This window comes from Lynx rufus, unplaced genomic scaffold, assembly GCF_022079265.1.
Source record: "Lynx rufus isolate CCGP_SWC_20201006 ecotype Redwood Valley unplaced genomic scaffold, mLynRuf1.p SCAF_19, whole genome shotgun sequence".
NCBI lineage: Eukaryota > Metazoa > Chordata > Mammalia > Carnivora > Felidae > Lynx > Lynx rufus.
Genome location: NW_025814833.1, coordinates 2,385,256 through 2,404,178, shown reverse-complemented (window position 1 = coordinate 2,404,178; position 18,923 = coordinate 2,385,256).

Sequence of the window (18,923 nt, the reverse complement as noted above, 5' to 3'; positions counted from 1 at the left end):
GGGTGGGGAGGGGGGCGGTACAAGGAGGGCCCCCCCACCCCCGGGAGCAGCTCGAAGAGGATTGGTGCAGCGTCACGTCGCCAGGTGGGCAGCCGCGCGGCGGGGAGGCGGGCTAGGGGGGCCACTGGCCAAGGGAGGTGCTGAAGGACTATAACGGTTTGCTAGTCGCCCCTGGCGGCCTCCCCCGCCTGCACGCCCTCTCCCACATACACCGCTGCGCCTGCCGCCCCCGCCCCCGCCCCCGCCCCCGCTGGCGAGTGTTCCAGAGGAAACTTTTTCGAGGCAGCTGCCAGCCCCGGAAAACCGGTCCCGCTCCGCGCCGCTCCCAGTCTGGGCCTCACAGCTCTGCCACAGTCCAAACAACCCGCGCCCTCCTCTCCATTAAACACTTGTGACTTTTCTAGTTGTCTATTTTCTCTTTATGCTCCTCTGATTTTATTGCTTCATTTACTCAAAGACCCATCAAGTTAGATAAGGGAATGACTGGGCACTGGGTTAGGGATCAGACCTAGGCGAGCCCCTGTAAGGGCGGGGAAAAAGCACCAAGTGCATAGCAGGGCTACCACAGCTGGGCCTTCGAAGCCACTAGATGAGGGCAGTGCGGCGTGGACAGGCTGCAAAGTCCCTTTCAGGAGGGCCGCATCTTTTCTGCCCCAGAGTTAGTTGGTACCAGGCCCGGGCTGCTCAGTCGGAACCGCACCTGTTCACAGAAGCTGGGAGTTGAGTGACACTGAGTCTCTGAAGCCCCAGCTCTCCCAGTTCCTAAGTTTGCAGTTTGCTGCGTTCCAAGAGCACAGAGAAAGTTCCTGCTAATTCCCCAGTCTCCAGCTCTCTGGGGCCAGGTTTCATTCATTCACTCATTCGTTGCAAAACGTTTCAGGGCGCCCAAGCTCTTCGCCTCCGTTTCCCCCACAAAGCTCCTGGTATCTGACGCACGTTTTAAAAGAATCTGACAAATGGGATTTAGTCTAAAGAAGTAAGGCGCCTCTTGAAGAGTTTATTGGAAAGGGATTCCGTGCCTAAAACTAACCGCATTCTAAGCTCTTGCACTGCAAAGAGCACTTTAGAAAATGTCCCGAAGCTGCTTGCTTACTTACTGGAGCTTACTTACAGACTGCTTCCGCGCGCACCGGCACTCTGGAGTTGGAGCGCAATGTGTGTGTGTGGGGGGGGGGGGGGGAGGGGTTCCTGTTTCTTTTTTAATTAAGAAATTTCTACCATTTGTAGGAAGATTTACACGAATAATTCTTCCTACCTACCTGAAGTTCACCATTTCTGACACACGCTTCTAACTTTTGTAATTATTCTCTATATATTGGTGGATTTTGTTTCTTTCATGTCTGTTTCAAGTTCTCAGTTTGACCTCTTTACATTCCTTAACCTCTGAGCCTCAGTGAGCTCTGTAATGGCCACAGCCGGTCTGAGTAACCGGGTCTCCCTAAATAAATTCTCCGTTAACGGATGCGGAGAAAACTAACAACCACCCCCACCAAAAAGAAGCTCGGGTGTTCTGGATCGAATTTTCATGTTAATTCAAATATGATGTAAACCATACAGAAATTTCATTTTCCAAAAATCCAAACCTTGACAACTCCACCGCACAAAATCTTGCCTTTTAAAACACAGTTTAAGAATTCCTGGGTGATTAGGAAAACTCTTCTGGATGTTACTAAATATGTGCCTGAAAACAACAATTCATGACTAGAGATGGGCAGGTGAACTAGTTAATAGAAAGCTACACTTTTGTATACATATCTAGTTTTCAGAAATCAAAACACGGAGTCAAGAAATACAATATTTAAAGGAATTCTGAAAAGAGTTGTTGCTAAAGGGAAGAAGTGTTCATAAGTTAAGGCTTTTTTTTTTTTTTTTTTTTGGCAGTGCGGTTTGCTGCAGGTAATGTGTGGGGAAATGCCCCATGGCCCCCAATGGCAGACTGTTTTAGCCTGTCTAAGGAGACAAGTCCAAACCAGGTGAAAGAATCCAGGCTAGCTCTTTGGGCTCTCTAGTTGCAAGGCTCTGTGGGAGGCTAGCGGCTTCTTGACACCACAGGGATTAGCCACTTAGCAGGGTGGGACCCCCCCTGGGGGGTGGGTGTGGGTGGGAATCTAGGTGTTTGACCAGAACATGGTAGAGAACCTACACATTTTTAAGTTATTATTATTTTCAAGGAAAAATGAGGCATGGAAGAGCATGGAAACTTTGCCTTGTAAACTGGCATTATGGGAATTTCTGTGGCAGGTTTAGGGAAGGTCAGCCTAGCTAACAGACCAGAAGGCAAATAGGTGGCCCCCAAGCATGAGGCTTAACCCTGAGAGAAACCTTGAAATAGGGCACTTGTTTTCTGACTTCAGGACTTCTATTCTCCTCATCCCCAAACCATCACTTCCCCTTCCCTTTTAAAATGTTATTTTTTCTCTCTTTCTTTCCTGACCTGAAAACGCATAAAAACAACCCTAGTCCATTCAGAATCTAGGAACTTGTCAGATTGTGTTTTACCTGGAAATAATTTATCTGTCAGCACTATATGTCCCATATTCATTACATCTCTTTCTCTTCCAATCCATTCTGTTATCTTAAGGTCCTGAGAGCTTTCTAACTTTTGGTTGTTGGTATTTTTTTTTTATAGCGAAAATGTATTGAGTGCTTGATATATCTTCTGGTCTAAGTGTTTTGTATATACTATCTCATTTAATTTTGTCAAAAATTCATCCAGATTTTTAATTGTCTCCATTTCATTGGCAAGGGAATTGAGGCACAGAGAGATAAAGTAACTTTCCTAAAGCCTCACAGCTAGAAATTGGAGGAGCCTGGCTTCCAACTCAGGCAGTCTGGCTCCAGAGACCACTTGTCAATGACTGAAGGGCCTGTGCATATTTTGAGACTGTGTGAAGAGGAGCCAAATTCAAAAAAGCCTCAGGGTAAGTCAGATCAGATGACATTAGCTAGGCCCATGAGCTATCCAGTTCCCCTTTCCCCCTTGCAGCCTTCAAGCCCTCCTAACAGAAATAACAAGGGCTTTATAAAAATAAATGGAACCCAGTTATAGCCCAAGAGTAGCTAGCGACCTGCCTAAGCAGAGATTACCAAATGGATCATCTCACAGGGAAAAATCATGGATTTCAAGCTTAAGAAAATTCCAGAGGAAAATAATCCCAGTAATTTTGAATGCTTGGAAAATATTAAAATCCATACCTATTCCTTCCAGAGAGGTTTTTTTTTTTTTTTTTTTTTTTTTGGCTGAGAACAAACCCTATTCAGTGAAGTCTTGAAGGAGGCTGTGTTTGTGAGCAATCGTGCTTAGCAGAACTGAGGTGCTAAATGGCAAGGTTATAGCCAGTTAGTTCAGTTGGTAGGAATACTATGACATGGTGCCAAGGGTATGGACTTTATCCTCCAGAGGGTCAGTGTGCATCTCTCCATTCTTTAGTCCTTTAGCCCTTGATAATACTCCTCTCTGGCCAGTGATGTCTTTTGAGAAAAAACAACTCCAAAACCAACACTTCATCTTTGTATATAAATAACTGCATATTCTTTTTTTCATGTACATCGCTAGTCACCATGATCTGGAGAAAGTATATTTCAAGAGCATGTGTGTGTAATAAAATACATAGATTCAAAAGGTTCTAGGCTGATTTTTCTCCTTTTTTATTCACTCATTTATGATTGGCAATATATATGTAAATAAACACTTTAAAAATGAACCTCATAATATGCTTTATTAGCCATTCATTAAATATTTAAGCACACAAAAGTTCTGTCATTTATTGTTTTTCCTCTACTCTGACACCTCATGTATGAAAATGAGTATCTTGCCAACTTCTCTTAGGACAAATTTGCTGTCTACAATTACTGCTCCTGGGTGGGACTAGTGAAATAAGGTTATATAGCAATCTTCTTGAAAAAATACTTTCTAACTCTTGTGATGGCAAACACTAAAGATCTAATACCTCCCAATATACTTGTAAGAGGCTGGGGCAGCATATCTGAAAGAGTGTCAGGAACTGCTTGTTGAGGGACGAAACTTCTTTGGGAACCACTGCTTTGATGGACCTTCTTAAAGTTTTCTTTTCTTTATGGAGACACATTTGCAACTGTAGGATTTCTGCCACAATCCCCAACACTCTTGCAACCATTCCTTTTGATATTTCTTATGTGCCACTCCTCTGGGGACAAAGCAACAAGCCACCTGATGTTTCTCAGGCTAAAGGTCATGAAATGTGCCTTCTGACCATAGTTTGCAAAGCTTCTGTCACTTGTTATGGAATGCTCTTAAGCTCGGCATGATTTGAGCTATGCTTGTTTCTAAAATGAGGCCCTGGAAATCTGATCCTAACTGAACACGGGTCTCATTGCTATTGAAAACTGGAATGCAATGCTAAAAAAAGACAATTGTTTTATAAAGAGAACTAAAACAAGGAAATTAAACCCAAAACTCAGATAAATTTCTGAAGTTGGTCATGGGGCTTCCTTTTATTCTTATCTTTTCCATCTTGGAGGCCATATCATTCTCGTTCTGGAATTCCCCACCCAGAAACTTCAGGCTAGCCATTCTTCCTCACTCAGAACTCACCAGAAGCACATTAATTGATGCTAATGAAACTTATGCTTCAAGAAACCTCATTTGCATTTCCAAGGGCCGGGGAGTGGCCCCAGTAATTCTGTATTGATAACTCTATATTCCTTTTTTGAAGTGGGCTCCCCAGATTATAAAAGCTTCAGATACAACAAAACTTGGATTTCTCCCTGAATACAAATGTATAATAAACATAGTTGAAGTGTGTGTGTGTGTGTGTGTGTGTGTGTGTGTGTGTGTGTAATCTCCCTATCACTGAGGCTTGACAAAGTAAGAGTTGTAGCTAGCATCCCACAACCAGAAAGTGTGTACTTTAAAAAGAGAGAAAACTCAATGAAGAAAAGAGGAATAACACCAAACATTAAGAAATTATACATATATGTAGAAAAGAATACATCACATAAGCAGGATGGATATCCCTTTGATGGAGAATAAAAAGGAAAGAGGAAACAGAAGTGATATCATTATGGGCATATGTTACAGACCAATGATAGGAACTATATAATGGGCAATATTTTCCTAAATTTCGGTTACAACACTGCTACTCAGGGAGGAAGTAATAATGATAGAGAGCATATTTTTAATGTTTTATATTATTATACAAAAACTTATCATTAATACATACTTATGGTAATAAGTCAAAACTTTCAAAGATAAATGAAAGAAAAGGTAACAGTCTCTACCTTCTCCATCCAATCACACACCACCACCACCACTCGCTCCTTCAACACGTTAATGATTTGGTGTATATATCCTTCCATACCATTCTCCATGACCATAAACTTTATGGAAACACATATGCACATGCTCACACACACACACACACACATACACGCACACATGCATACATCTCTTTCTTCATTCTTTTGTTTTCTCTTGTTTGTTTTAAAAAACTGGGATTATACCATATATACAACTTTACAACTTAACAGCATGTATCAGTGATATCTTTCCAGGTAAATATACAGATATAACTAATTCTAAAATTATCTCCTTAATTTTTTTTCCAAAAGAAAAAGCAGAATCTAATGTTTTTGAATTGCCAAGCTGACAATTTCATTTATTAGAAGATAAACAATGGAAAAAGCTGCTACTCTTGATTTAATTCTGAGGATTGAAAAAAAGCTAGTTGGTGATCTGGAAATTGCAGGATTGTATTATATATATATATATATATATATATATAGTTTTATATAATTATTATATATCATATATAGTTATATAAATATATTTAATATAATATATAAATATACTCAATATATACATATATAATATAATAAATATATATTATATAATTATATATATAACTATATATATAACTATATATAACTTGTATATATACAACTATATACATATATGTATACATATATATATATAACTTGTATATATATAACTATATAACTTGTATATATATAGTTATATATATAGTTATTGTTCATTTTTATGCTTTTTAGAAAGCAACACATGTGCATACACATATACACATACATGCACACAAAATTCAGAATGTTCTGAGAGAACATTAGTTCAACAAAAAATTTTTGTGACGGAGTAACAAAGTTTAAGAAGATTGACAGAAAGCACACAGCTGCTGCCCTTCAGCGCAAACCTCCGGGCTGAAAAAGAAAAGACAGACATAAAAAAACAAAACGAAACAAAACCTTTCAGATGTGATTGTCGTGGTCTTTAGAACATCACAGGAGCACCAGGAGTTTGAAAAAGGGATATATTCCTATTTTCAAAACAGAACAAAAAACTAGATCCCAGAAACTATAAACCAATAAACTTGATGTTGGTGCTCGGGAAATTCTCACAGAATAGTATACAGTTGAGTCCAAGGAGATGCTTCCCAGGAGCAAGCAGGGATACATTAATAATAACCCCTGACAAACCAACTTATGTTCTATGTTGAATGGTGTAATAATATCAAGGCTTCGAGGTATCCCCCAATGAACCAGGCATCTTGTTATTCATAACATGACCTTGTGTGATCTCTTTTCACCATGAATCATGGCTGAACCTATGTGGCTAATAGAATACAGAGGAATTGATAATGTATGACTTATAAATCTAGTTTACAAAATACATTGGAGCTTCTAGCTAGGACTCTCAGATTCCTTGATATGTGATGAGCCATTTGCCAAGCTTTGAGAACACTGAAGCAGCCCTGTGATGAGATCTTTATGGAGGAGAATTGAGGCTTGTGGTCAACAGCCAATACCATCTTGCCTATCATGTGATAAACCACATTGAAAGCAGATTTCCCAGCTTCATTCAAACCTTCAGATGATAGCAGTCTCAGGCAGCATTTAACTGCAACTTCATGACAGACCATGAACTAAGCCACTCCCAAACTCCTAACCCATAGAAAACATGAGAGATAAGAAAAGGTTATTGTTTTAAGCCCTACATTTTGGGATGATTTGTTACAAATCAATAAATAACTAATGAACTGATTTTCTCACCACGTAGACCAGGATACTACTATAGTCACTATATTTTTATTTCAACAGAGGATCTTATAATATCTCCTTAGACAAGATAGACAAACATGGGCTGGATAAAGTGCAGGTAGGCATATTCATGACCAATTGAACCAAAAAGTTAGTTAATGAATCAATAGCAAATTGAAAAGAACTTGTAATATTGATATAAACTTATACTGAGCATAATAAAATATGCATTCTAGAGTAGTGCTGTCCAATAGAACTTTCCATAGTGGTGAAACTGTTCTGTATCTGCACTATCCAATATGGTAACTATAAGCAACATGTATCTGAGTACTTGAAACATAGCTAGTATGACTTAGGAACTGGATTTTTAGTTGTATTTAATTTTAATTGAGGTACATTTAAATTTGTATAGACACATGTGGTAAGTGGTCACTGAACTAACAGTGTAATTCTCTATGATTTGAGAAATCAAGTTTGTTAAAATTTAGAGAAAAAAATAAACAGAATCTTAAAGACAGAAACCCTAAAAAGAATGTGGTACAGAATTTTTGTCCTTGGCCTGGTGTTCAACATATTAATCAATGTTTTAAGTGACAACATGAAAGACACACATATAACTTTTGTTGATGAACTCAAACTTGGAAGAATTATTAAAAATATGTTGACAGCAGTTTTCCTAGTTTTGGCACTCCAAGGTGAGAGCAAAAAGGGAGTAGAACTAGGGAATTGACTGGGCACAGACATAAGGTAGTCTTTAGGATTAGTTCAAAGGAAAGGGTCCCAAGTCCAGAACAGGATAGAGGAGACAAGCAATGAATTGAGCATAGATTTGGGAGGCAGTGAAGCAGACAAGCTGAGAAGATAAAACTAGAGATGAGACTTGAGTTGACAGGAATGATGAATAAGCAGGGGTTAGAAAAGGGGGAGGCAGGGGGCAGACTGAAATGTAGCAAAGAATAAGCATAAATGAGGGCCAGTTCTTGCTGACTTTGGGCTGCCTTGCTCCTCCTTTTGTTTTTACTTTTGGTATTTTGCATTCCCTTTGAGTATAGACTAGACCATTAAAGTAGAAGGTCCATTCTGTAGAGAATCATACTGTGCAAGAATAATTGGCCTAAACCAACTAGATGATATTTTATAGATGTAAGTATAAAACTTTGCCCATAAGTTTAATAAAATCAAACAATCAATTCCATAAGCATAAGAAGTGAGAAATTTAACTTTTAAAGGTAATGTTAATTTAGTATTGCAGTGGTACCAGAAAGACCAATAAAATATCCAAATCAAAAACAATTTTTAAATTGTACCTCATGCCTGATAAAGACATCTGAATAGGTGTGATTATTTTGGGGTATTATATTTCAACCATATAATCTCCAAACTAGGGAAAGTAGAATAGTGAATAATTTAGAAATCATGACATTCAGAAAGGTTGAGGGACTGGTGATACATAGTTTTTGAGAGGAAGTTTTAGGGAAATGGAGTAGCAATCTTCAGATATTTTTAACAGGATGTCATTAGGAAGAAAGATCAATGGATAGAGGTTGTAAAAAGGTATGACTCATAGAAATCTAAAGGTGAACATTCTAACAATAATTAGCAGCTTTATAAAGAAGAGAGCTGCCTCTAATGGGAAATATATTTCAAGCAGACACTAGATGATTATCTTCCCTGGATTCGTGCAAAGAACTCATGGATTATAAAATAGATTGAACTAAAGCATCTCTAAGTCCTTACCGATTGTGAGAAATTGTATAACTACTATTCCTTTCCTTTATATATTGTTGTCTCCGGCTATTTACACGGAAGACATTGCTATTCTGTTTCCAACTTACAGCATGTACTATCCTTAAGTCACACCCATGAAACTACATTTTACATAAAGTCACAGAACAAATGCTACACTTGGGTAGAACACAAAAGCATAATTAGCTATTTTTACATGTGGAGCAAGTGCCAAGCAATGCAAACACTGCCACCACTCCTTCCTTCTTTTAACCCCATCCTGACCCTAGGCATTACCAAACAAAGTGCATTCTCATCACAGTCTGTAAATATCTCTACATTTACTGTTTTTTGTCTTTGTGGAGTTGGAACATTAAAGAGGGTCTTTCAGGTCAGGCAGTATGTGTGTGTTGCAGAGGTAGTGTGTCACCTCTGGGAATGTGAAATCCAATCAATTATTCCTCTTATAGTGCTTCCAATGGAAATCTGTGAGAGTTGTGTTTGCTCTACATGATATACATTCTTTGCCAAGGAGGAGCGGAAAGCACAGTGATGGTATTCTTTATGACTTTTTTCCATTTATTGGATGTTTCAAAAAATACACAAAAGTAATATATCTTCCTCTATTAAAAATAAGATAGATTATACTATAAAACTTGCTTTATTTCACTTAATATGTTATAGATATCAAAATATAAATGTAACTTTCTATTTTAAGAACTGCAGGAAAAGACTGAAGGTTTGATTACATAAAAACTAAAAACATTCAGGCGCTTGGGTAGCTGAGTTGGTTAAACATTGGACTCTTGATTTGGTCTCTGGTCATGATCTCATGTGAGTTCTGCATCAGGCCCTGTGCTGACAGTGTGGAGCCTGCTTGGGATTCTCTCTCTCTCTCTCTCTCTCTCTCTCTCTCTCTCTCTCTCTCTCCCTCTTTTCTCTGGTTCTCTCCCTCTTTCTCTGCCCTTCCCCTGCTTGTGCTCTCTCCCTGTCAATAAATAAATAAATAAGTAAATAAATAAATACACAAACAAGCAAACAAACATTTAAAAAAGCCTAAAAACATCCAATGGACCTATGAAAATATTTGCAATGGACCTATGAAAGTATGACCAACAAATGTTTAATAACACTAATAAACAAGGAGCTCCTACAAACTGATAGAGAAAAGAAGCTCTCCAATGGAAAAATGGGCAAAATCTATGAGTAGGCAATTCACAGAGAAAGATATACAAGTAACCAATAAGTATATGAAAACGTACTAAACTTCATAGTAGTCAAGAAAATGTAAAAGAAAGAAAAAGCATATTTCATTAAAATTATGAAAGTAATAAAACTTCATTGTAAAAGCAGAAAAAAATAAGACTATATAAAGAAAAGTGCTGTGATGAACATCAAGTGTTATATGGAAGTGTTAAATCAGTATATTGTACAGCTGAAACTAATATTACACTGTATGTTAACTGACTAGAATTTATATAAAATCTTTAAAAATTAAAAAAAGTCACTTATAACCTCCCAAAAAGAAAAACATAATAATAGTCCTACATTAACTCTTGCATTCTCACTTCCCATGAGTTAACCATATTTACCACACAATTCTCCATATTCTTACAAATATAAACAAACCCATAACAGAGTCTGTTTTAAATATACGTGGGAACTCCTAAATATACTAATGTGTAACCTGCTTTTCACATTCAACAATTTTCATGGACATCTTCCTGGTCAATGTGCAAAGATCCAGCCCATTATTTTAAATAGCTACATAGCATTTCATAGAATAGATCTAACAAAATTTATTCAACCTGTTGGTGGACTTTCAAGTAGTTTCCAGATTTTCTTTCTTTATAAATAATCCTTCAAAACTATCACAAATATATCCTATGTGCTGATGCCTAAATTATCTAGTATAGATCTCTAAAATTGAAACTTCTGTCTCAAAGGGTATGTTAATTTTAAGTGTTTAATAGTTGTTGCAACATTAATTTCCAAATGTTTACTAGCACACATTTCCACCAGCAGTTTACAATGGTTCTCATATTTCTACACTTTTGCTCCAATAGATGATGCCAATATTTTTTTTTCTTTTCTTTCTTTTTTATTTTTAAAATAGTAATAGATATTACTACTGCTTGGCTCATAAAGAACTATAATACTACCAGTGTTTATGCAGAACCATAATTCTTCAGATTAAAAAAATACATGCATATATATACCTCATATACAATAAGAAATGTCTGTTATTCAACTTTATGTGCCTAAATTATGGTACAGGATCTTGGATTTTTGTAATTAAGATTTTACATTTTTAGAGAAGTTTTAGGTTCACAGCAAAGTTGAGGAAAAATGAAACAGATTTCCCTCCCAGACATACCCAGCCCCCACACATGCATAGTCTCCCTCATTATCAACATCCCCCGCCACAGTGGCACATTTGTTACAACTGATGAACCCACGTTGGCACATCATAATTACCCAAAGTCCATAGTTTACATTAGAATTCATTTTTGGTGTTGTATGGTTTATGGGTTTGGACAAATATATAATGACATGTATGCATCATTATGGTATTATATGGAGTATTTTCACTGTCCTAAATATCTTCTATAGTTCACCCCCTCCCTCCAAACCCCTGGAAACCACTGATCTTTTTACTGCCTACAAAATTTTAACTTTTTCAGCATGTCATATAATTGGAACTATCTGATATGTAGCCTTTACAGATTGGTTTTTTCACTTAGTAATATGTATTTAAGGTTCCTCTATGTCTTTTCATTACTTGATATATCATTTATTTTTAGTTCTGAATAATATTCCATTGTCTGGATATACCACAGTTTATCCATTTACCTACTTAAAGAAATATTCCATGCTTCCAAGTTTTAGAAATTATGAATAAAGTTGCTACAAACATCTATGTGTAGATTTTTGTGTAGACATAAATTTTAACTCCTTTGAATGAATAACAAAGTGCATGATTGCTTGATAGTATAATTAGAGTATGTTTAGTTTTGTAATAAACCACCAAACTGTCTTGCAAAGTGGCTGTACCATTTTGCATTCCCATCTTCATTGAATGAGCATTTCTGTTGCTCTATAGCCACACCAGCATTTGGTGTCAATGTTCTGAATTTTGGCCATTCTAATAGGTATAGAGTGATAGCTCATTGTTTTAAGTTGCATCTACCTGATGACATAGATGACGTGGATCATCATAGAAGATGATGTGGATCATCTTTTTATAAGCTTATTTAGCATCAGTGTATTTCTTTGGTGAGATGTCCATTGAAGTATTTGGTTCATTTTTTTTATTAGGTTGCTAATTATTGAGTTTTAAGAGTTCTTTGCATATTTTGGATAATTCTTTTTTTTCAATTTTTTGTTCAAATTCCATTTAGTTAACATACAGTGAAATATTAGTTTCAGATGCAGAATTTAGTGATTCAACACTTACATACAACAGCCAGTGCTCATCACAAATGCCCTTCTTAACTCCCATCAACTATTTAACCTGTCTCCCCGCCCACGTTCCCTCTCTTAACCAACAGTTTGTTCTCTATAGTTAAGAGTCTGTTTCTTGGTTTTCCTCTCTTTCCACCCCTATATTTGTTTTATTTTTTTCTTAAATCCATATATGAGTGAAATCATATGGCATTTCTCATTGTCTTACTGATTTTTTTTCTTCTGATTTATTTTGCTAAACATTGTCTTTCACAGAGTAGATGTTAATTTTAGCGAAGTCCAGCTCATCAATTATTTCTTTCATAGATTTTGCCTTTGGTGTTGTATCTAAAAATTCATCAACAACACCTGAGGTCTTCTGGATATTCTTTTATGTTGTCTTCTAGAAGTTTTATAATTTTTCATTTTACATATAGGTCTTACTTTTTTTGAGTTAATTTTTGTAACAGATGTAAATTTTGTATCTAGATTTGTTTTTTTTTTTTTTGCATGTTGTTATTCCAGCACTATTCGTTGAGATGGACTACATTTGCTCTATTTTTAAGCTTTATATTCTGTTCCTTTGATTTATTTGTTTGTTCTTTCACTAATATCACACTGCCTTAATTACTGTAGCTTTATATTAAGTCTCGTAATCTGGCAGTGTCAGTCCTCCAATTTTGTTCTTCTCTTTCAATATTGGGTTGGTTATTCTGGGTTGTTGTTGGTTTTTCTTTTTTTTGCCTTTCCATGTAAACTTTAGTTTGTCAATGATTACAAAACAATTTACTAATATTTTGATTGGGATTGCATTGAATCTATAGATCAAGATGTAAAGAACTGACATCTTAACAATATTGAGTCTTTGTATTCAGAAACCTGGGATATTTCTCCATTTATTTAGTTCTTCTTTGATTATATTCATCAGATTTATGTAGTTTTCCTCATATAGGTCTTGTACATATTTTGTTAGATTTATACCTATTTCATTTTTGGAGGTCCTAATGTAAATTATATTGTGTTCTAAGTTTCAAATTCCACCTGTTCATTGCTGGTATGTAGGAAAACAATTGACTTTTATATATTAATCTTGTGTCTTACATCCTGCCTATAATGGCTTATTAACTCCAGGAGTTTTTCTGTTGATTATTTCAGATTTTTGACTTAGACAATTATGTCTTCTACAAAGACAATTTTATTTCTTCCTTTTCAATCTATGTGCGTGTGTGTGTGTGTGTGTGTGTGTCTTATTTCATCAGCTAGGACTTCCAGTATGATGTTGAAAGGGAGTAGTAGGAGGAGACATCCTTGCTTTGCTCTTGATCTTAATGGGAAAGTTTCTAATTTCTCATCACTAAGTATAATGCTAGCTATAGGGTTTTATGGTATATATTCTTTATCAAATTGAGGAGGCTCCCATCTATTTTCAGTTTACTGAGAGTTTTTATCATGTATGTTGAACTTTGTCAATTAGTAAATTGTGATGATAAATTTTTGGACACAATGATTTTTCTGCAACTATTAATATTTTTATATGACTTTTATTTGCTGTCTCTCCCCCTCCCACCCCCTACCCCCCAACTTCTGGCTTAGTTCAAAGAGAATGATTAGAGTGGGCTGGGCTGGAGTTGGATAGTTCATTTTTCCCAGGTCATTTAAGGTCTTATTATACTCTGGCAGGTTGGACTCTGGTTAACCTGTTTTCCATCAGGGTGAGCCTTGTTATGAAAAACAGAGTTCTAGCAATAGCACTGCTAGGAATTTATCCAAGGGATACAGGAGTGCTGATGCATACGGGCACTTGTACCCCATTGTTTATAGCAGCACTTTCAACAATAGCCAAATTATGGAAAGAGCCTAAATGTCCATCAACTGATGAATGGACAAAGAAATTGTGGTTTATATACACAATGGAATACTACTTGGCAATGAGAAATAATAAAATATGGCCTTTGGTAGCAAGTGGATGGAACTGGAGCATGTTATGCTAAGTGAAATAAGTCATACAGAGAAAGACAGATACCATATGTTTTCACTCTTATGTGGATCCTGAGAAACTTAACAGAAGACCATGGGGGAGGGGAAGGAAAAAAAAAGGTTAGAGAGGGAGGGAGCCAAAACATAAGAGACTCTTAAAAACTGAGAACAAACTGATGGTTGATGGGGGGTGGGAGGGTGGGGAGGGTGGGTGATGGGTATTGAGGAGGGCACCAGTTGGGATGAACTCTGGGTGTTGTATGGAAACCGATTTGACAATAAATTTCATATTAAAAAAATAGCATAACTCATAAATGTAAAAAAAGAAAAAGAAAAAGAAAAACAGAGTTCTATGGTGTATTTCAAAATGATTCCTTTACCTATCCCCCTGCTGGAAGCACAAGGGTATTTTTTTCCCTAATATTTACTGTGAAGAACCTGTTCAAATTCTTGGAAGTAAATTTCATAATATCATGCCCTCCCCCACAACTGGGTACCACTAGAGTTGTTAACTCTTATATTTGTCCTCTGAATCTGTAGCAACTCTTCACTTATAGTTTAGGTTTTCCTACCTTGGCACTGGTACCCACAACAGTGTCTGCTTGTGAGTCTGTTTCTATAAACTGCAACTCTCTGTATTCACCTGTCTCTCCAATTTTGGAGTCAGCAGTTTGCCCTATGTCCTCTCCTCTCTTATGGATCCAAGAAGAGTTGTTGAGGTTTTAGTTGGTTCACCTTTTTACTTGTTAGGATAGAGTGGTTACTTCCAAGCTCCTTATATTTAAAACAAGGTCTTTAGTCTGTTCATCTTTTTCTTTTAAGAGTATAGGTTTGTGGGAAGAGATGATAATGATGGGAAAATGTGTTTAAATATAGTGAAGCATTATATTGAGGCCTATCACCCATTTCATTTGACCTAACTGCGGAATTCTCGGTTTCAGTTTGTTCCTTGGTGTCTGTCATTACCTTATCTGATAAGTTGACAAGAAGACTTTCAGCTAGCACTGCCAATGTGCCAACTAAAATTTAGAGCAAATATATTTGCACACCAACTGGCCAGACTAGCATGATAATCATCATTTCACTGAGGAATTAAGGTATTAATGTAGTAGTATGCTTGTATGGAGACCATTGTGGTGATTAGTAAATTAATTGTGTGTTTTTAGGAATTACCTGTTTTATTTTTTCTAAGTTATCTGATTTTTTAGCATATAATTGTTTATACTACTCTGTCATACTATGTATTTATGTGGTGTCTGCTGTATTATTTTCTATTCCATTTCTCATTTTTGTTTTTGAGTCTTCTTTCTTTTCTGTTAATATAGTTAAAGCAATGTCAATTTTGTTTATGTGGGAAAACTGGATATTACTTTCAATGTTATGTTACTGTTTGTTCTGGTCTCTATTTGTTTCTGATTTTTCTCTGTTATTTCTTTCCTCTACTAAATTTCAGCTACATCTCTTCTTTTTCTAGTTCATTGTGGTGTAATGTTTTCACTTGATCTTTTTTTTAATATAAGCATTTATAACATAAATTTTACTCTAACATCTGCCTTTGTTCCATCTCATAGGTTTTGGAATATTTTCTTTTCTTTTTCTTTTGTTTTGAAACATATCTTGATTTCCATTTTGTTTCTTATTTGGCCCACTGCTTGTGTAGTCGTGTGTTGTTTAATATTTGCATATTAAATATTTAATATTTACAGTGTAGATTTTCCACTGTTGTTTTATTGTTGATCTTTCATTTTTTACCATTGTGATTGGAAAATATACTTGGTATGATTTCAGTCTTCTTAACTTTGTAATATTTTTTATGTCTCTTTTTATGTGATTTAGCTAGGGGGATTTTTCTGTGAGTACTTGAGGAAAGTGTGTATTCTATTTTTCTTGAATGGAATATTTTATATATATCTTTTAGAACCATGTATTCTGAAGTATGCTTCAAGTAAAAACAGTTCTTGTTGGTTTGCATCTGGATAATGAATTTGTTGAAAATAAAAAAATATATTGTTAAGAGACAAAACATTAACATAGTGATACATGCCAATTATCTCTAAATAAAACTGGAAAAAAGAAAATATAAATAAAAATATAGTGATGCTTAATGGGGTAAGAGAAAAGATAGCAAATACTGAATGGTTTTCCAGATTTCAGCTTAGAGCTTTTTAGTCAGATATCTTAGTAACAGCATCAGAATTGCCACCTATGGCTCTTTCATACAGCCCACAGAGCCCAGTATTTTGTCTCAGACCCAGAGAAGATTATTTGTAATAGCTTTGATTTATTGAATGCTTAAAACATGACAGCCACTGTGCTGATATTTAACATGTATTATTCCATATGAATTATATGAAGATACTATTAATCGCCTCAATTTTTGCATGAGAAAATTGAAGTTCACAGAAGTTAAGTAATTTTCTCAATGCAGAGTAAGGACTTAGACCTAATTCTGTGAAACTTTAAAGCTTCCATGGACTATGGTAGGGGTCATTTTATATATATATATATATATATATATATATATATATATAATAGTAAATAATGTTGGTTTTGTTGGCTTTGTAGGCCATACAGTCTCTGGTGCAACTACTTCGTTCTGCCATTGTAGAATGAGAACAGCCATAGATGATACAAGTGAGCATGGCTGTATTCCATTAAAACTTTATTTACAGACACTGAAATTTGAATGCCACATAATTTTCATGTGTCATGCTCTGCGTTTTCATTTCCTCATGACCTACTCCGAGGAAGGGAGCTGCTAAATTCAACAGAAAATGATGGATATGGCTAAATATGATTTTTTTTCCCCAAGGATGGTTGAATTTTAGTAATACTAGTACTAATAGCTAACTACATTGCCAGCTTAGTCTATTCCTGGCATTTTACTAAATATGTTGTACCATTTAATCTACATGATAATCCAATAAAGTAGGTATTATTATTAATATTACTATCAACTTCATTTTATAAATTTGGGAAAATGGGCTCAGAGATTGAATAATTTCCCCATGGCCCCCCAGTTAATAAGTGGTACAGATGTGATTGGAATATAAATCTGACTGAATCTCAAGCCTGTGTTCTTACCAATGCTACAGTGCCTCAAGCCAAAAGGATAAAGCAATAACTGAAATTTAGATATTGTCAAACCAGATGAAGGAGGTATTTGGGGAGTAATGAGGAAGAGGGAAGGAGGCAGAAGCTGTCTTCACGATGTCTCCATAAAGACATCATAACTTAGGCTGCCTGCTCCATTCACTACCCATAATGATGAGAAACAGCTCTTCTAAGCACAGTGTCTCTCAGTTTATAATTTCTGAGTGGGTGAAGATGTGTTTTTTTTTCCAAATCCTTTCCATGAATGATCCAAGCTGTTTCTATTGCTAAATCATACGCATTTAGAGGAAAGGAAAAAAAAATTCCTCAGAGTATTGTTAGCATTATGTCCCAAAGTGTTTAAATCCATGTACTACTTGATACTAACCTTTGATTTGCTAGCATCCTTTGAAAGTGAATAAATGTTGCTCAATTGTGCAACAGAATTCAAAAGTGTACTAAACTCTACTTTCCTTGATTTTATACACTTTTATCATCATGCCATGATCAGTTTGCAGAGGGATGAAATAGAATCAAATCTCAGAATAATATATTAAATTCTGAATTGTACAGTAGAGCCATTAATTTTGGGATCTTAAATGATGTTGGTCTTATATCAGTAAGAGGAAAAGGCTGGCTTTTTCTCCTCCTGTATCTAATGACAGGAAGAATGTTGCTAGTATATTTGGCATTTAATATCCTTGCTTTGGAAGACAGTAATCTTAACAACTCTTTTATTTCTCTCAAATTCCTGAGTTTATTTCAATGTATTCCTCCAAAAATAAATTTCACAAGATCGGTTTTTCTTCCTTTCCCCAAGTATTCCCCATTGGATGAAGAAAGTTGGAAGAGAGGATCTTAATACTTTAATCATTGTGCTCTTTTTTACCTTAATTCCCCTAGCCAAATGTGAGCTCCGAGTCTCACTTACACCATTAATTAGTCACTTGGAAAGAGATTTCTTGATGTTTTAGTAAAAAATATCACCCATTTGAAGTATGGGAGTGTTTAATATTGTGCACCTGAAACTGAAAAACACTGTATGTTAACTAACTGGAATTAAAACAAAACATTAAAAAGTAAAATTAAAAATTAAGAAAAATCACCCATTTAATTGGTGCAAAGTAGCATTTCTCAGCAATGTTTCCAAGTTCCCCTGGATGGCCATATATATCTTTTCCTCACATGATTTAACATCATGACATTATTTTCAAGTAACACAAGTCATTGAAGGTTTTTTGTTTACTTTTACATACATTCACACAGTAAAATTTCCTTTGGGGAAACTTTTTACAATATTGGCACAGGCCTGTCTGGGTACCAAATTATTTTAAAATTTATATTATTATTATTATTATTATTATTATTATTATTATTTTGCTTACTAAGCTAAGATTTGGCTTCCTTTGGTGTATTCCTTCAGCTTGGAACACAATCTCATCTATGAAGACTCCAAGTAATGACAGCTTCTTTTGGGGGGGGGTGGATGAATATTATTCAAAAATTAAGTACTCTATTTTAAATTTATAAAGTAAAATTTAAGAAATATTATTTCAATATTTTTAAAAAAGTGTCTTTAAAACAAACGTCTTTTCCATAAGAAGAAACCTTCAAGCTTATCAACACAGATATTATATTTTATTTCTAAAGGACAA